General features: G+C 37.4%; 1 pseudogene; it reads left to right on the forward strand.

The window, feature by feature from the left end:
- LOC131423047 (small ribosomal subunit protein uS2-like) overlaps positions 1–20,717 on the forward strand; it is a 38,490-nt pseudogene extending 17,773 nt beyond the window's left edge.
- The last annotated feature ends 401 nt before the right edge of the window (positions 20,718–21,118 follow it).

Here is a 21,118-nt window from a genome sequence, read left to right on the forward strand (position 1 = left end):
CTGGGTCATGTCAAGAGCTCATCTCTCACAACTCTGAGCAGAAAAAAAAGAAAAAAGTCTGATTGGTTCTTCCCTATATAGAACATATGTTTTAAATTATATTTTAAATATAAAACTAACTTTCATTATATTATAAAGAGTATAATTATATTCTACCCAGTAGACCACATAGGCTATCAATGTAGTCGAGTCTGAAAATTGATTCTAGAACATTGAAAAATAACAGCCACATAAAATAGTGATATGGCCTTCCAGTACCACTTGACTTATATACCTTGGTTGACTTTCTCATATTTTTCAGAAATAACAACAAAACAGATTCCTTTCACACAAAGCAAAGTAATAAAAATTAATAGTCTTTAATTATTATTTATTTTATTTTTTTCCCCCAAAGCCCCAGTAGATAGTTGTGTCTCATAGTTGCACAGCCTTCTAGTTGCTGTATGTGGGACTCGGCCTCAGCATGGCCGGAGAAGCGGTGTGTCGGTGCGCGCCCGGGATCCGAACCCGGGTCGCCAGCAGCGGAGTGTGTGCACTTAACCGCTAAGCCACGGGGCTGGCCCAATAGTCTTGAATTATTAATTTTTAGTATTAAGTGCAACCTCCCTTAACAGAATGTCTTTTTCCTATGTTTTCTGTTATTAACCATGATGTTCAAATTTTCTGTCTTATGAAGATTCTCCAGTAAAATAGAGCTTGATATATTGTTCTCTGTATTGATATTATATGCTTATTTTATAGGTAAGAAAGTACAATTTAATTCCAGAGATAGCATGCATAAAATCTTTTACATGAAATCTCAGTGACCAAAAATAAAAATAAAATTAAGATGTCTGATTTAGACTTGCTATCTTCTTATATAATGTTTACAAACCAGTGGTTACATACACAAATATAATTTCTTTCTAATTATATTGCATAAATCATCTAATATAGCATTTGAGATAGTGAAAAATTGTTGATAGGTAATTTTTGTTTTGTTTTTTGTTTTGTTTTTTTTTGTAAGGAAGACCAGCCCTGAGCTAACATCTGATGCGAATCCTCCTCGTTTTTGCTGAGGAAGACTGGCCCTGGGCTAACATCTGTGCCCATCTTCCTCTACTTTATATGGGACGCCACCACAGCATGGCTTAACAAACGGTGCGTCGGTGCGCGCCCAGGATCCGAACCGGCGAATCCTGGGCCACCGCAGCGGAGTGCAGGCACTTAACCGCTTGCACCACCAGGCTGGCCCCTAATTTTTGTTTTTCACATATCAAGACTTAAAAAAAAATCTTAGCTTATTTGCTTTCATCTAGGATTAGAAGGTTGTACTTTCTTTCTTTTCCCTCATACAAACTTGGTGGGTTATCTGCTGTATATCATTTAACCTCTGAGTCTTCCTTTTCTCATACGTAAAGATGACTGCGCCAATGAGATCATATTTGTGAAAATTGTACTTCTACTATGTTAGCCAGGAAGACTTGAAGACTTGTAGATATAGGGTACCTTAAAAGAACGATATATGCAAGATTGGGGCAATTTGAAGCTCATCTCTCCCCATATAACCATAGAGGGAACTGATTTTGTTAGGAGTCCCTTCCTTGAAACTCTTTAGTGAAGTCGCCTCACCTTCTAAGTTTGGCAGAAACTTCTTAGTAAGGCTTGCAAAGTTGTTTGTGAGCTGCCTCTGGCTTGGTTCTCAATCCTCATCTCTCACTCCCATCCTAACCAACACCAAGCCCCTCTTACAACCATACGCACATCCACACATCCACACACACACACACAACCATATCAACTTTCTTGCAAAGCTCTGCTTTATGGGTTCCCTTTTGCTTCTGGCCCTTGTCTGGACACGTCTCTTGGCTATCCCTCTCTTCCTCTTCATCTTTCAGGTCCAGCTGAGCATTCACCTACTTCTACAGGAAACCTTCGTGTACTCCCTCCAGAGTTAAATGTCTTTCCAATGAGCCTCCAGGTTTTTTTTTGTCTTAAAGCTTATTCAACCATATTGAATATACCTCTGTGTTTATCTGACTCTGCCAAAATAGCTCTTGCTCGCAGTGCCCAGGGCCGCCATTGTGTCTGTATATACATTGTTTCCATATATACATTGTGGCACAGTGAGCATTAGATAAATAATTTTTACAAGAAAGAAAGGGATGGAGGAAAGCAAAGGAAAAGGGCAAAATGGAATTTAGCTGACAATTAGTGTCAAGCAAGGCAAAAAATCAAAATAAAACTTAAGAGGAGAGAAGCAACCTAGTCTTAAACTATGTCCACAATTGGAAGTCATACATCTGAGAGAGAAGAAAGCTGAGAGATGGCACGGGCAGTTTTCAGAGGCTTGTGAAACTCTTCTAAGTATCCTGGATAACCATGTTCCAACTCTAAAAAGATGACTTGATTTGAGCATGGAGAACTTAGATTAGTTATCATCAATTATTGTCTGACATTAAGGTAGTTTAATTTTTTACAAATAATTTTTTTTGCTGGAGAATTTCTTTTACTAATGATTCCTAAAAAGTATGTCAGATTTTTTTCTTCTTGACTAGTGAAGGGAATAGTGATGATTTATCTAATTAAATTAGTTGATGTCTCAAGGTATGGTCAAGCCCCAGAATGCCATAAGTGCATAAAATTATATCTGATTTCTAATGATTTATATACTAAAAATTAGATGTGAACAGAAGTCAATTTTTTTTTCAGTTTTAAAGATCAGTAATTCAGGCCAGCCCTGGTTGCCTAGTGGTTAATTTCAGCATGTTCTGCTTTGGTGGCCAGGGTTTGGTTCCTGGGCGCAGACCTACAAACCTACAATGCTCATCAGTGGCCATGCTGTGGTGGTGACCCACACACAAAATAGAGGAAGATTGGCACAAATGTTAAGTCAGGGCAAATCTTCCTCAGAAAAAAGAAAAAGTCAATAATTCAGTTTATATTAATCTTCATGTAAAAGAAGTTACGGGGATTCTTTTGGAAGCCTTAGTCATGGATTTCCTAGTTTGCAAGGATCGTAAAACAATTCAACTACCTCAAGTAAATATGGTTTATCATACAGAAGTGGCATTGACTTTCCGGGTGCCTAACACCAGACCAGATTCTTTCAACCTGAAAACCAAGCACTCATTATATTCTGACTAGCTTAGCCTCTCATTATCAAAATTCCAAATTTTTGCAAGAAAGAATCTGAACCATCCAATTTAGGCAATGAACCTTGATCCACTCCAATCAATTATGGCCAGAAAGTAGATGAGGGTTGGTGATAGTAGGATATTGAGGAACACAAGGCTCCCCTTTCGGGTACAGATTATCTTGGAAGAATTTGTAGATTGGCTAGCCATGATTGGCTTCCTTCAAAAGAGGTTGACAAATAATACAAAGCATTGTTTTATGAGACTGTAAAAGTTCTCTTATGAATGATTTTGGAAAATGGGATTTTTTTTTTTTTCCTTTTCAAGTGGTATAAGAAAGACAGCTTATTTCTTCTAATTAAATTAGACATTTACTCAATGTTTTCCCCACCTCCTATCCTTTGGCTCAGGATTCTATACTTAGAACAAAATTAAACTTTTTCTTGTGCTTCATTTGCTTTAAATGAGATTTAAATGTAATGCAATAGTGTAAAGTTAAAAGTGACTTAAAAATGCACTTTACATAAATGTTCTTGAAAGCTTCATATGTTTTTTAAATTGAGTTCACGTAGAGGTGTCATTTTGAGAAATATAACTGCTAGATTTCTTATGGTTCCAAATTGTAACATATTTTATCAATCAAGTATTCTTTAATATACAGCTAATAGAATTATATCTGTAATAGTTTTATAACATAGTTAAAATTAAATTATTTCCTCAAAACTAATTTATTTATTCAACCTTCCTGGAAAGACTTTTTCTTAGAGATCCTGGTAATTTATCTCCATTGTCATTTTTTTCCCTGGAGAATTAAAGTTATTTTAACTATGTCTTGGTGGAAGTTAAATGTTACAAATTTTTTCCTGTTGTTATTGTTTTAATTAGGCCTCTTTTCGATTGGAAAACACAATCTGAATTAGCATGATCCAAAAATGAATTTATTAGTTCACATACCTTGGAAGTTATCCTTCTGTCTAGCTTCAGGTTGGGCTCAAACTTGTTGTAAATACCCAATTTTCTTCTTTCTACTTTCTCAAAGAAGCTCTCATTTCATGTTGGGATGATGGCAGCTACACGCCATTTTGACATCCTCTTCCCTGATAGCACCAATCAATGTCCCAGAATTGAGTCTTGTAGACTTCACTTGGTCTCAAATGAGTCATATTCAATTCTGAATCAATCACTGTGCCCATGAGATTGCTGATTTCTCCTGGGTGTAATTGACAACTTCTACTCTTAAGCAAGTAGTACCCTGCCAAATATATGCCTAGAGAATCCAAGAGTAGTAGCTGTTCAAGCAAATTTAGGGCTATAACCAAAAAAATGTAGCGCAGTTTACTACAAGTATTGACGTAAGATGTAATTATTTAACACTGAAAAGTAATATTTATTTAGCCCTATCTTATTTAAGCCCAATATTAGGCATTTCTCATACATTGACAAAAGGCAGATTTATCTCCATGTCATGTGAGTGATGTCATGGACACGTGGAGAAGTTAATTATCTAATCCAAAGTCTTATAGTTTATAAGTGAAATTCCTGGCTGTGAATCTTACCTCCACAATTTCCTAATCAAATTGCTTATCCTCTAAGGACTATGGTGTTCTCATTTCCAAAAAGAGGAGATTGGGCCTGATGATCTCTAACTTGCTTTCCATCTTGAAAATTTGCTTATTCTATGATTATAAATTATTAACAGTTGCTCCTACCAAAGAAATGGCTTTGGATTCTGATCATGCTTTTCAGCTCCACTGCCAAATTGTAATCCAGGCACTCAGCATCTTTGACTCTAATCTTTGCAGCATCTTATTTGATTGTGCTGCCTCCAGCTCTTCTCCTCCGACTCCTCTCCCCATGGTTTTATGATATTGGGCAATAATAACAGATTCAATGATAGTCTTCTCTGCCTTCTCCTTCTTCCTATTAATTATTAGATTAAGTTCAGACTCCTTAGTTTGATATACAACTGCTTTAATCTGACAACCTCCAATTCAGAACCATATTGTTCCTCTTCTCTCCAGACCCTCACTTATATTTAACTTTTCACCATTTCCCAAACTCTACGTGTTCTTTAAAATTTCCATTCTCCCTGAGTTGTCCTTTCTGGCCAACTCCCTCTGGTCTTTCAAAGGACTGATGAAGAATAAAATATTTCTATGCAGTCTTTCTTGACTTCCGCAGGGAAAGCTGGTCACGTGTTCCTGTGTGCACCATCAGCACATACATGGAGAAGAGTTAAGAGCTTTGTGGCAAATAGGTCTGCATTAGAAAACTTCCTGCCAGTTATTGTCAAAAACCTTGGGTAAAATAAGCATGTTCTGTGTGTTTTCACTTTGCTCACCTTTAAAGTCAGCATAATCAGTAATTTCTGGCATTTTTATCCTAATGTGATAAGAGTGTCATATGTGGAAGCTATTCAGCTACTGGTGCAAGCCTACAGGTGTTAATAAATTGATGTCTTCATATTTCAAGATAGAGTCTTCAACTTTTTCATTGGACCCAAATGTGATTTTGAGAAACTAAGGAAATTCATTAAAAAAAAACAATGTTTTAATTTATAACAAAAACTCTGCCAGAATATTGAGGGGATGGTACAATTGAATCTTATATATCATCTTTCCCTGTGACGTTTCTAGAATAACAATTGATAACCTGAAGACTATAGGATGAATATAGAATCAGAATAAGACCGGCTGGATGTGTGATCTAATTGGTTAGCATAATAGAACTAGGTGGTTTAATGTTTCAGGTCACCTGGTCACGGTAGGGCAAGGATCAGATTCATACCTTTACCCCCATAAATGAAATGTAAGGGGCAGAGCAACTGAATGATTGATCAAAGGTGCTTCTTTAGTGAATGGAGTAACTAGACAAAGTGGAAGTAACAGCAGTCTAGAAATTTTTAAAAATAGAGGAACAAGGTAAGAGTCTGACTTACAACCACTAATAAGGACATTGGTTCTTTTATTTCCCAAATATCTGCTCCTCACCAATGTACTCTAACACAGATTACAGAGTCTATGGCCATGGGGATACAATAATCTGGAAAATATTAACGGGAAAAAGCTTTTTTATATTAAACTGGATTTGGGGAAACATAAAACAGGAGTTTAAGAGGCTGAAAGTACGTTGTCACAATGATGTATAAATTAAGAAGCAGGAAGGACTTTGAGGGACAGTATGAAGAGGATATGAATTGAAGGCAATTTTTTCAGGGCCATGTTTATGAATGCTTCACAAAATGTCAGCCCATGATAAGATGGTACATGGTCTGTGACAGCCCGGAAGTTATTGGTGGAGGAAGCGCCTACTTTTCTATGATCTAGATTCACCTATAATCATATAACTTGAAGAGACCAATTGAATTACTCTTTAAGTAAATGAAATTTTAGTTGAAAGTTCCTTCAGCAAATAGACTCAACAGCCCACCTTCCTTTTGGGCAACAGATTAATAGCAATATGTCCACCTGCTGAATCTGTGGGTCAGTGTTAACGGAAATCTAGATTTTTAGATTATATCAAAGCATATTGAGTGTTAAAAACAGAATTATATATTTCCTCATGAAAATATTATATTACTCTACATTCTTATCAGAATTTTTTCCAGGGGCCGGCCCCATGGCTTAGCGGTTAAGTGCGCCCGCTCTGCTGCTGGTGGCCCAGGTTCAGAACCCCGGGCGCGGATCCAGGGTGCGCACCGACGCACTGCTTCTCTGGCCATGCTGAGGCCGCGTCCCACATGCAGCAACTAGAAGGATGTGCAACTATGACATACAACTATCTCCTGGGGCTTTGGGGGAAAAATAAATAAAAATAAAAATAATAAAAATAAATTAAAAAAAGAATTTTTTCCGATGGAATTATTTTCTCTAAATGCTTTTTTAATGAGTAAAAGAGAGTAGCACAAAATTAATGTCTTCATGCTGAATTTTTGTGGGGTAAAACATTACTTTTCATAAGTTCTCTAAATGTAAAATTTCAAAATGGCGTCTATTATTGGCTATCATACTGATTGTGAGTGTGTGTTTATGTGTGTGTTTACCATTTTACTTCAGTTTGAATATGTGAAGAAGGGAATTCATATTGAAAATATTTCTAAAAGTATTTTAGTTTTTCATTAATTAATTACTGAAAATAATTTATAAAGAAATTATTTCATATTCTCTAATTTTCGATGTCTGTAAAGATAAAAACATATTTGTATTTAACTAAGTTATTTTGTATTTTACTTAATTATTCTAGCCAGTAAGTAGCGGCACAATTTAGCACTAACTTTTGGGTTTTTTATTACCAAAAAGGCAAAATCATCATCTCAGCCATCTTTAGGCTAATTGTCAATCTATCATACTTCCTTTTATCTTTTTAAATAATATATTCACTCTTGCATGTATGTCCCAGAGAAGAGTCATCTGCAAACATCAGTCCCTGTATTCTTTTAAGCTAATGATTCTATTTGCTATTTGAAAGCAATTACTGTAGCCTGAAGACTCTGTTCAAGGAAGGAGCACATGGGAGAAGTAAAGAGACAGATGAAAGATTGTGAGAAGACATACTTGGAAAGTCAAAAACACACAAGGGATTTATATCTAGAATATAAGAGTAATTTCTCCAAGTCAAAAAGAAAAAAAGTAAAAGAAAAAAACAATGGCAGGAACCACAAGAAAAATATGAGTAATGTTATAAAAAAGCAGTTTGCAGTGTAGGAAACCCAAAAGGCTAACAAGCATGAAATATGCTCAAACCCATTAGGAATTAGAGACATGCTAATTAAAACAACAATAACATATCACTTTACACCCATGAGATTAGCAAAATCTAGAAAGCTGGATAATGCCAACTGTTCGAAGGAGTAGCAAGAAATAGGAAACCTGCACAGAGTGTAGAATAGTGCAGTCATTCTGAAAAGCAATCCGTAGTTGTTTTAATCCAATTAAGTTCACATCCCTACTATATCCCCACAACCCACCACAAAACATATTCTGGAGAAATTCGCATACAGGCTGCGATGGAAAATACTTAACAGTGTTCTTCACAGTGTTATTTGTGGTAGCAAAGAGTTGGAGGCAATCTTGGTGCCTATCACTGGGAGATAGGTAAGTGAAGGATGGAAGCTACACATTATAAACTAATACAGAAGAGTTAGAGGCAATGTACTAGATATTCCTACAGCAATAGGAATAGATCTTTAAAACATAGTGCTGAGTAGAAAAGAACAAGAAAAAATAGCTATAGCAAATATCATTTCTGTTTATTAAAATATATGCACATAGTCTCACAACATTTTATGAGAATACATTAAAATCAAAGGCTACCCATCAAACACATTAGGATGACTGCCTAAGTGAAGGGAGGGATGAGACAAAGGGGACTGGGGAATGGGGGTAGAAAGGAAATAAACAAACTAGTCAAATAAAAGATGGACTTCTTACTACCAATGATGTATGGTACCAGTAACTGTGAAATGTGATTGATCCACCTTTCTGCACCTGGGGTCCAAAAAAAACCCAAAACAACAAAAATTTGAATTGTTGCATACACTGAGGTGCAAATATAAGAGAACCACACAGCTTTAGGATCCACCAGTTCCACTGATATTCAAATCATTTACCATGTACATTTCTGTATTTGAGTTAAATTGAATTCCTTGAAACAATAAGTCTGCTCACATCTAATCGAGATTTCCGGACAAGAATCCTGCTAAGATTCACTTGGGAGCACTAACCCAACTTCAATACGTATCCTTTTCAGTGAAACTTCTCAAATTTCAAGGAACTTGTGACCCACTTGACTACATAAAGAGCCAGTCTACTGACGCTGACCATTTATAATTTTGAGTTATCTGTTTAAACGGAAAGGGAAGTTCTCTTTGATATCTAATAGAGAGAAACTCTTTCCTGGAAATAGTGTTGCTGTGGTTAGAAAGTCTTAATGATTCAGGGCTGTTGCCTTTTGTTGTGCCAGTTCAGGCGCTTTATGTCTCCAGACAAAATCTCTCTGAGCGAGATGGCTTTGATAGAAAACTTCTGATATTTACATATGAAAATGTAACTCTTTGGCCTGGCAATAACCGTCCATGTGGGGGGCTTGGATGAGATTTCCAGACCTGCTCTCTTGTGCTTGGAGCTGCGGCATCTGGAAATGATACTTGTGGTCATGGTAATACTTCAGTCTGTCAGAGTATATTTTATCTAAATTGTTCAGTGTGCTTTGCAATTTATTAATCCTTGCAACACCTCTAGGAGGAAGGCAGATATTTTTTCCCTTGAGGAACTGAGGCAATAGAGAGTGGAAATGAGAACTTCACAAGGCCAGGCAGCTGGATGAGAGGGTGGAAGGAAGTCCTTTGCACTTAGGAGAACAGCCAATCCTATTAAATGGTGAACTCATTTGACACTACCATTAAACAAGTCTTAAAGGAAATTTTATAGCTTGTGAATGAAGAACAAGGTTTTGGAAACCAAAATTAATGAAAGCTGAAAGAAACTGAAAAATAAATTGTGACATTTAAATCGTGCTTCTTAAATATTCTACTGCGCATTCCAACTTAGTGAGATTAATCAGGGAGACTAGAAGAAAACACCAAAGATATTGAACGGAAAGCTTGAAAGTCTGTGGGCCCTGGTTGTATCTGTGTTTGGGGAGTAGAACAACTTCTTTGAAAGTATTTGCTCTTCCTCCTTTCGGAATAGAGTGACTTTTTGATGCTGTTATCTCCTTCTTTTTGATTTTTCCTGCAGATTAATAGAATTTCCTGACGGTTCACAGGCAGCTTGTCCCTGCTCTCTGGTGGCTTGTGGAAGTGATAATATAAAGGGCAAAGAGTGGATTTTTAAAAATTCATTCCTAACCTTCTCTGTGAATTTGTATTTGTTCCAGATCCCTTTTAGATTCTGTTAGATTCCATTAGATTACTTTTAGGTCTCGGGTGTAAAATGCAGCAGTGTATAAAGATGGTCTCTAAGGTAGGTCATTCCAGGTTATTCATTTATTCCACATTCCTCGTTTATCCCACAAATAAATATTTGCCAGACCTATTATATTTCAACCAGTATTCAAAAACTGGAGATACCAGCAATGAGAAAGAAGCAGTCCTATTTAAAAAACTTTTTAGTTACTGGAGACTCAAGTAAAAAAAATAGGTAATTACAGTAAAGGAGAGTAATGTGAATAATAAAAGATTCTGTTAACAGGGTTACTGTCCCAGACTTGAGGGATCATAGACGGTTTCATGGAAGAAATGATATCTAAACTGAGACCGGAAAGACACGTAAGAGTTAGCCAGGCAAAAGAAGGGAAATTGAAAGATGAAATATTACTGGCGGGGCAAACAACATTTGTAAAGTTCCATAGATACAATATAGCAAACTCAACCAGGGAACTGAGAGGAATAATGATAGTTACTATCATAACAACAACAATGGTACTTGGTATTTATGAATATTGCTTAGCTGCTGAGTACTGTGATTTGTACTTAACGAACATTATCTCAAGTTCTCCTCAAAGCTACTTCTGCTTCTGAAAAGATTATTATACTGATTTTCCAATTGAAGAAAATGGAGGGGCTGGCCCCGTGGCTTAGCAATTAAGTGCACGCGCTCCGCTGCTGGCGGCCCAGGTTTGAATCCCAGGCGTGCACCGACGCACCACTTGTCTGGCCATGCTGAGGCAACGTCCTACATACAGCAACTAGAAGGATGTGCAACTATGACATACAACTATCTACTGGGGCTTTGGGGAGAAAAGGGGGAAAAAAAAAAAGAAAATGGAGACTAGAGTTATTAGTAATTTTGCCAATGTTACCATCCAGTAAAGAGGATGATTTGGCATTTACAACTTGGTCTTGGCAACTGGCCCGTGGCATAGTGGTTAAGTTTGGTGTGCTCCACTTCAACAGCCCGGGTTGGCGAGTTTCGTTCCTGGATGAGGACCTACACCATTCATCAGCCATGCTGAGGCGGTGACCCAGAACAAAATAGAGATAGATTGACACAGATGTTAGCTCAGGGCTAATCTTCCTCAAGCAAGAAAATAGAGGAAGATTGGCAACAGATGTTAGCTAAGGGTCTTTCTCACTGTGTGACCTTGGACAAGTGTCTCAGCGTCCCTATGCCTCAGCTTTCCCCATTAGTAAATGGCGTTTGTTAATAGCACCTCCTGTAGGATTGTTGTGAGGATTAAATAAGGTAGTATGTTGAAACTGCTTAAAAGATATGTGGTATACATAAACACTATAAAAGTGTTTGCTATTGTTTTCTTTGTGTTAAACCTTACAACCATATTGCCTCTACTGACAGAACTATAAAATGCAAAGGTGGCAGTGGCAAGTGATAAGGCCAGGGCCATTGGAAGGATTTGCAGTTTTCTCACAAGGACAACAGAAACCCATTGAGGTTTAATCAGTAGAGTTGGAAATCAGTTAAGTACTTTTAAATATCATTTTGTCTTTGAACAGAAAGCGATTTGATGGTTTTAACAAGAATCCAGGATGTCTACGTCTGCTTGGGCTGCTGTTAAAAAATACCGTAGACTGGGGAGCTTAAATTACAGACATTTACTCCTCGTAGTCCAAGATCAGGCTTGCCAGCCTTTTTGGGTTCTGATGAGAGCCCACTTCCAGAGAAGTGAGTGCTTACAGACAACAGCCAACTTCTCCCTGTGTCCTCTCATGGCAGAGAGAGGAAGTTCTGACATCTCTTCCTCGTTTTACAAGGGCACTAATCCCATCGTGGGGACTCCACCCTCATGACCTCATCTAAACCTAATTACCTCCCAAATGCCTCGCCTTCTAATACCATCACATTGGGGGTCAGGGCTTCAACATAGGAATTTTGAGGGGACACAAACGTTTGATCCATAACACAGGACTATGATGATAATGTCCTGAGGTAGGATGTTGAGAATGGGATAGTGAAAATAAATAAATTATAGATTTAGTTGGTAGAGGACAGGAATTTATAATTGACTAGATTTGGGAAATGATGCATATAAAGGAAACAATGATGTCTGAAAGGCATGAAAAAAGCTAGTTGATTTAGAGGCTAGATATGCATTCAGTTTTGGATATGCTTTACTTGTGATGCTTTCTACATTATTCAAGTGGAACTGTCCATTAGACAACTGGATAAATCTATCTAGATTGCAAGAGACTGGTCTGAGTGTAATCTATAGGGCAACATATTGAGAGTAATTTAAACCATGGGATAGTCTGAGATTGTTCAAGGACTGTGTGGAGTGAGAGAGGAAAGCTGAGGTGAGAACGTTGAAGAGCATCAACATTTGTAAGATGAGCCAAGAAAGAGGAACTTCAAAGCTGTGGCCAGAGAAGAAAGGAGACACCCATAGTACTACTGAGAGAATCATGGAAAGAGAATTTTTCAGGGAAGGAGGGATCAGCAGCATCAAATACTTCCATGAGAACAAATTAGATCAGAATTAAACCATCTACTAGATTGAGCATTGGGTGGCTAATTGGTAACATTGGGAATGTAATTAAGGTACAAAGTGACAGCAAAGTTTGATTGCAGATTGCTCAAATATTTTAAGATTTTTATGTTCAATTTGAAATAAATGCCTTCATTTTTTCTCTTTTCCTTGGATTTCCAAAGCATAGACCAATGCTCTAGAATTTGATCATTCTGTTATTCATCTGTTCATTGCCACATTAAGTCTGTCCTTCCTTCTGTTTCTTAATCTACCAAGCTCATTCCTATGTCAGGTGTTTCTATCTTTGCTGCTCCATCTTCCTGGAGATACCCAAGACAGAGCAAACACTTAAGAGGTTGTTTTAATGGTTAAAACAATTAATAATTGTGGGTTACATGGGGTCTATGCTTGTTTAATTGTGAAGATAATGCAAAAAAAGGAATGCAAAAGAATTCCTCTAATACATATGTGACTAGATCTGTCTCTTATAGGAGTTACAACAGAAGATAAGTTTACTAATGATATTGTTGTCTTTTTTTATGGTACATGCTGGCTATTATGTTAAAATACTAGATAATATGGCCTTTGCAGAGTGCAGTCTTTTCTCATTAATATTTTAAAATTTAGGAGAAAAACATACATTTTATTAGTCAATACATTGCTTTTATATTTAATGTTCTTTCATTCCAGAGTAATATTATAAATAGACTTTTCTCAATGATTTTCATATTTGCATGGAATGCCAAACGTTTTATATAACGTAATAGAGTCATCTTCTTTAATATTAAATTGCCTTGTTATTAATGTTAATATAACATTATTACAACATTAACATTAATATTAATGCTACAAAATATACGATTTTTATGTATGTTACTAATACAATTTTTTAAATGTTAAGGATTTTCTAAGAACAGGCTATCTTTCCTTTTAATAAACAGGCCTTTAAAATTTTTATCATGTTCCCTGTGTGCACTTGCAAGTTACCCTTCCAGACAAAATGATGACATTCAGTTTCTCCCATTGGAATTCTGTTTAGCTATCACAGACTACACAGAGCACAGATATGGTGACATAATGCAGCTCTGTCAAATGTCTTTCCTGACGTTAAACGGGCCTATCCTATGTATATCCTTTGTGGCCATGCAGATAATGCAGAAATCAGACAAATATTCAGTACAAAGTATTTCCTACAGGGTCCAGAGTTTGCTGTTTTCATTTACAAGAAAACTTCAGCTATCTAGAACCTTTAACATATGAACCATTTTATGTAGAAAGGGCATAATTTAACAACAACCAAGTATGTAAAAGTGCTTTGTAAAATGCAAAGCATCATTTTCCTGAGAGCTGAGGATTTAGCTTTAAATACTGAAAATTTTTTTAAATTGTTTTTGAAGTGACCCTTTCAAAATATATTTCCCTCTTTATTTTACATGTATAAGAATCTGATGACCGTAGTTGTTTGGTTATGTCACGGTTAGTGGACATTTCATGCTGCATTATATTATTTGCCTTTCCCTGGCCAAGCATCGCACATCTACAGCTCTGTGGTCTTGGTCACATTGTTCTTTCTAGAAAACTCTTTGCTCACTCCTACCTACTCTCAAAATTCCAACTTAATTGGCACATCTTTGTGACATTGTCCAGGCTGTTTTCTTATTACAGTGTTTAACATTTAATCTTTCTTTTTTTATTCCCTTTACCCTATTGTCTACTGCATCTAAACTTATAAGAGTTAGCAAAATTAGGGTACTAAGAAATTTGTAACTATTTTTTTAATCCCTAAATGGAGTTCTTTAATGTCAGTATTTGTTTTCTATCAATAGATAACAAAAGCAAAAACAAATAACCACTTCTTTTCCATAAACGCATTATTACGTAATAAAATATGTCAGGAGCAGTCCTTTAATTCAGAACTATGTCATGTGAGTTTGACCGACCCTTCTTCATCTTCCTCAACACAAAATGTCACTGACCACAAGACGGCATTGAATGTAAATGATGACTAATCCTGCTCTGTTTCCACTCATTACAATGCTTTTCACTCCTTTACTTCACCTGCCTTGACCCTTTCATGATTATTTCTCTGCTTTCCATCATATAAATGGCTCTGCTTTTTGTCTTCCTACAGTTACAGCATTGACCGTCCTCCTTAGTTTTTATCTCTCTCCTTTGATATTTGTGTTCACTCTATACTTCCATTTTGTCCCATCCCTACAATCAGAATAATCATTCAAATTTAATAAAAAGTTCTTAGAGTTGTAAGAAATATAGAAAATTTGCATCAGTCACCCTCCCTTTATGCACTGGTGGATAAGATCTCTTTTCCTTTTGCTGTCAAAAGTTTATATAAGTAAAACACGTAGCTGAGTTTTAACTAAAATTTTGTTATAATGATAGTGACAATAAAGCACTGCAATTGAATCCTCAAGCCACAAAGAAAAATGTGTCCAGTAGATTACAGTCACATCCTAAAAATATGTATCTCATGGAAATAGTATTTTAACTACTTTGGCATCCAGGAAAAAGGCATATAAACAAAAAATGGTAAATAGGGTTTAAAGATATACAACCCTTGATCCAAGTAGACATCAAAAGTTGAGCCATTCAGAAAAGGTAAATCATGATGAACACACTGAAAGTGAAGTAATACTTATATCTGCATGAGAGATAATTTGTAAAATTACACTTTTAACCAGCTCAGTGTTATTAAGGAGTAGGAGTCAATTTCCCCAGACATCACGGCAGACATATTGGTTAAAAATTACAACTGGTTTTAAGTGGCTACTTTTGCCACTTCTGTCTTTTTTTTTTTTTTATAATTTTGTTTATTTATTTTTCCCCCAAAGCCCCAGCAGATAGTTGTATGTCATAGCTGCACATCCTTCTAGTTGCTGTATGTGGGACTCGGCCTCAGCATGGCCGGACAAGCGGTGCATTGGTGCGCGCCCGGATCCGAACCCGGGCCGCCAGTAGCGGAGCACGAGCACTTAACCGCTAAGCCACGGCGCCGGCCCATAGCCACTTCTGTCTTTATTTATTTATTTATTTATTTTTTGAGGAAGATCGGCCCTGAGCTAACATCTGCCAATCCTCCTCTTTTTTTTGCTGAAGAAGACTGGCCCTGGGCTAACATCCATGCCCATCTTCCTCTACTTTGTATGGGATACCGCCACAGCATGGCTTGACAAGCAGTGCGTCAGTGCGCGCCAGGGATCTGAACTGGCGAACCCCAGGCCGCCACAGCGGAGTGAGCGCACTTAACTGCTTGTGCCACCAGGCCGGCCCCATAGCCATTTCTGTTTTTAGAGCTGTCTTGAGTCTTCTGTTCAGTAAAAAGACTTAAAAATAAGAAAGTATAAATTCTTAACATTTGAGGATATTTAAATATTCCAGTGCTTTAAATCTAATCAGCAAGAGTAATAGACAACAACCTGAATTTGTGCCTGAATTTCTTATAAGCCACTCAAGGACTACTTAATTCATTTATTCCCATTCTTCTTGATTATCACAACATCTCTATGAGAAAGATAAGTATATATTTACTAGTTTATCATATGGGAATATGGAAAAGCAGTGCAATTTAAGTAAACTATACACCACTGAATAACAAGACATTAAAATAAGGATATATAAGAGCATGGTATAATCTAATTAATTCAAATTCAGAAAGAGAGAATAGCGCTATCTGAAGCATTGAAATGTCAGAAATACACTGAAATATTTCCTAGATCTGGATATGACATATTTGTATATTCAGTATTCTTAAAACAAGAAGCATTAACCTGGAGAAACTAATAAACTGCCATGAGTGTTGCCAATGGATGGTCCCAGAGGCACTAGATGTAAAGCTACAGAGAGACAAGCTGAAAAACAAGTGGTTTATTAGTAGCAAATCCCAAACACTTCTCCTATGAGGTTGAACCTCATTCATTTGTGCTGCGTGTCTTAGAAGACTTCCTATCCCTTTTGCTCTTAACAATCCATATAACTAGAAATTAGATAACTGTTGTAATCACTTTAAGTTAACTCACTAGCAAGTCTGGGGAAGAACTCTGTATGACCTCCCCATGCAGTTAAAATTCTTTATTCCTGACCACTCCCTTCTTTGTTTCTATGGTCTTTATTTTATGAGTTTGTGTCTGTGTGTTAGATTCATCTTCCAGGAATGGCCTTCCCCTCACCGTATCCTTTTCTTCCCTTTTCTCCAACTGGGTAAAATCCTTTTCATCCTTCTAGCACTAGCCAGATACCATCTTTTCTGAGAAAACTTCAGTACTGTTGGAAAGGTTTAGTCAACTTTTCCAAGATGTATTCCTACCCCACTGCTTATGCTTCCTGTGGTCTGGCTTATACTGTTGTTTGCATACGTATGTAGATTTGTCTGCATATGTAGTACAAATGTACTAGATACATACCTATTGTATACATACATATGTATATTTGTATAGATATGCAGCAGTTCCTGCAGATAAAAGCTATGACTTTTCATCTTTAAGTCTTTAAAGTCCACTATGCTTTATTCAATGTCAGGCATAAAGTAGGTGCTCAATAAGCTTTTATTTAGTGAATAACTAAATGAATGTGCTAGTTAATTAATTAGTTAATTAACATGCTTAAAATTCTAGAAATAAAAAATGTTTAATAATATTCCTCCCCGGGCCGGCCCTGTGGCTTAGCGGTTGAGTGCGCACACTCTGCTGCTGGCGGCCCGGGTTCGGATCTCGGGCGCGCACCGACACACCGCTTCTCCAGCCATGCTGAGGCCACATCCCTCATACAGCAGCTGGAAGGATGTGCAGCTATGACATAAAACTATCTACTGGGGCTTTGGGGGAAAAAAAGGAGGCGGATTGGCAATAGGTGTTAGCTCAGAGCTGGTCTTCCTCAGTAAAAAGAGGAAGATTAGCACGGATGTTAGCTCAGGGCTGATCTTCCTTACAAAAAAAAAAAAAAAATTCCTCCCTTTGATGTTTGGAGTTCACAATAAATAGGAAAGACATCAATTAATAAATAGACTATAATGGAAGATAATCTGAATTTATTATAAAAGACACATGAGCATCTAACTTGCTGTATAACTTTTCTGAGTATGCCTGTGGGTTTTCTGAAGAACAAAGAGACAAATTCCAAATGCCATAGAATCAGTTAGTCACTCAACAAGTGTTTATTGACCAGAGGAACTGCAAGCAATTTCATGAACTGAATTTCTATTTACATTTTGTTGTCAACGCATAACAGAAACTCGACAAAACTCTCCTTGATTTCAGGATATTACTCATCGAAAACAGTTTTCATTTTACAAGTCTTTATTTTTCATAATACAGAAACAAATCCATCAAATAACTTTTTTTATATGATAACTTTCAAAAAGTAAAAAATCTTTTTTTTGAGGTCAAAGTAATTTTACTGTTTGCCTGTGACAAGAACCAGATCAAAAGGGGATGATAAAATATTACTCAATAGTCTACCCTTTTATATTTAATACCTTAACACATCTAATTCAGATACATATAAAGAACTATGAATTAAGAATCTTTGAAAAATCATGTTACTTCAGACATGGAATAGAAGATAGAAATAGTGAAATCCTTGTTACAGATAATACAACATTTAGACACTATATCAAAATCTTATAAAAATGAAGGAACAGTGTAGCAAGATGTCATTCACTGGCTCCCTGCTCTTGACATCAGTCCATATCAAATTCTGATCTGTAATATATAATATATTTGATTAGTGTCACTTACATATTCTAGTTGCTCATTCCTCATAACATCACTCTGCAATGCTGGGACAACTATAAAAATAGTAATAGTAAAATGATAATGAAAATAGCTACCAGTAACCGACTGCTTACTATATGGCCAGCACTCTATTTAGAATTTTATGTACAGGACCTTGTTTGCTTCTCTCAACAGACCTATGAGGTAGGTATTAATATTATTCCCATTTTAATGATGACAGTACTGATACTTGGAGAAGCCAAATGACCTGCCAAAGATCACATGACTAGCATATGCTAGATCCAGGAAGTTAAACCTAAATCTATCTGACTCATAATCACTCCATTGAGTCTTCTGTATCTGTAGGTAAAATTAACAAAACTGTTTCGGTGTCTTAACAGAGACCCCAATGGCTACCTTTAACTTTATATCCAGCTAGTCCTCTAGCATAGCACTACTTTGCCCTCCAAGTCAGAATCTTCATAACTAGAGATATCAAACTCACTACTCATAACTCAAGATATTGAACCCACTTATTATTAAAAGGCAGAACAATTCTCCACATCAGAAGAAAGATGATACCCTTCCAATTTTATTGGGTCGCATAATTTGTCCTCACTTACTCGAATGGCAACCAATCGTCCACACACGTGTAAAGAATAAGATGATCTTCTTTTGTTTTCATCATTCCAGTATATTAATAAAAGAGTAAATGAAGATTTAGGAAGACAGAAGCATAGAATTAAATGTGAATGCCATTTGGAATCGCAGATAAGTACATGTTGTTCAGCAAATGCAGCATTTACATGTCTACACACATGCTAATGTCAAACACACAAGTACATGAGGAACTTGCCAAATTGAACAACTTCTGAAGGTGAGAGCCAGGCACTTGAGAACCTTTTAAGCTCCCTTTTGTATAAATATTTTTTTGTGTTGATAGCGGAGACCACACATTAGAATAAAAAGAAAGTAATGTTCCATTCAGAAATTTGAAACTATTTTATTGGGATCTAATCTTCATGTAACATCCACCACCAATAACAAAGACTTTTTGCATGACATCTGAACAGCATTCAGAGGAAGGAGGGACCCATGGAGACTTGTCCATATTTACTTGAGAGATCAGGAATCTGAAATCTAGAGATTAGAGACGTGCCCAATGTTTCTCATCTAGGAAAGGTCAGGGCTGGGATTAGACCAAGAGCTCAAATGTCCATGGCTATTCCAACATTCTTTCCTCCATCAGTATCTATTTATGAGGAACTTGTATCCTGTAATAAACCTAACTAGGTCTCTGAGCAGCAGTGGACACAGTTGATCCCTTCCTCTCTTTTGCAGCTCTCTTTTCACTTGGCTCTTGGCTTGTATGATCCCACATTCTCCTTGTTTTCTTCTTATGTCTCTGGCTATCTTTTGCATCTCATAGCCAACTTCTCCTCTCTAGCAAACTGTAGTTTGGAATTCCCCAGGAATCGGTTCTGGGTGTCTTCTTTTCTCACTCTGTACTTTATTGGAATCAATTCTACATTGATCTTCATCACATGTAAGCATGAGGATTGGGATTAAAATCATATCTTCAGCCTTTCCAAGCTACCCAGAGAGGGGTCCATACAGAGTTGTTCTGGGTTCCTGTTGTAACTTAAAGGGAAACTTGCACGATACTCGGAGCCCTTAATGTCCTGCAAAGGAAGGAGGAGGATGTCCTTGTGGCAGGAACCCACTTAGGTGGTACCAACTTTGATTTCCAAATGGAGCAGTACATATACAAAAGGAAAAGTGACTGCATCTACATCATAAATGTGAAGAGAACCTGGGAGAAACTTCAGCTGGCAGCTCATGCTATTGTTGCCATTGAAAACTCAGCTGATGTCAGTGTCATATCCTCCAGGGATACTGGCCAGCAACCATGTTGAAGTTTGCTGCTGCCACTGGAGCCACTCCTATTGCTGGCCACTTCCCTCCTGGAACCGTCACTAATGGGAACCAGGCAGCCTTCTGGGAGCCGAGACTTTTGGTGGTTACTGATCCCAGGGCTGACCACCAGCCTCTCAAAGAGGTGTCTTATGTTAACCTGCTTGCCATTGCTCTGTGTAACACAGACTCTCCTCTGCACTACATTAACATCGCCGTCCCATGCAACAACAAAGGAGCTCACTCAGTCAATCTGACGCGCTGGGTGCTGGCCTGAGGAGTTCTGCGCATCACGGCATCATCTCCCCAGAACACCCATGGGAGGTCATGCCTGCTGTCTGCTCCTTCAGAAATCCTGAAGAAATGGAAAAGGAAGCGCAGGCTGCCGCTGAAAAGGCTGTGACCAAGGAGGAATTTCAGGGTGAATGGACTGCTCCAGTTCCTGAATTTACAGCTCAAGTCAACCGGAGGTCACAGACTCGTCTGAAGGTGTACAGGTGCCTGTGTGCCTATCCAGCAGTTCCCTACTGAAGACTAGGGTGCTCAGCCTTCCGCTGCAGACTGCTCTGTAGACCCCACTGCTCAGGCCACTGAATGGGGAAAAGCCCCCACTGAGTGGTCTTAAGCTGTTCTTCCACAGACTCTTAAAGCGAAAATGGAAATGAGGTTGATGGAAAATAAACAGTTCCTTTAAAAAAAAAATCATCCTCAAATCAGAAGAGGGGAGAGAATAATTTCTACTTTTTATCATTTTCTGAACACCTAATCTTTCTCTGATGGAAAACAAAAGCTGTATCTTGGTATAAGGATGGGGTGAATATATCTAGGCTTTTTTGAAGGACAGCAGAGTGTAGATAGGAGCAAGGAATCTGGATCCGCACCTCCATGGTTCTAACTCTAGCTCTGCACTTACTAGCTGGTGATTTTCGAGCCTCATTT

This window comes from Diceros bicornis, chromosome 27 (genome assembly GCF_020826845.1).
Source record: "Diceros bicornis minor isolate mBicDic1 chromosome 27, mDicBic1.mat.cur, whole genome shotgun sequence".
NCBI lineage: Eukaryota > Metazoa > Chordata > Mammalia > Perissodactyla > Rhinocerotidae > Diceros > Diceros bicornis.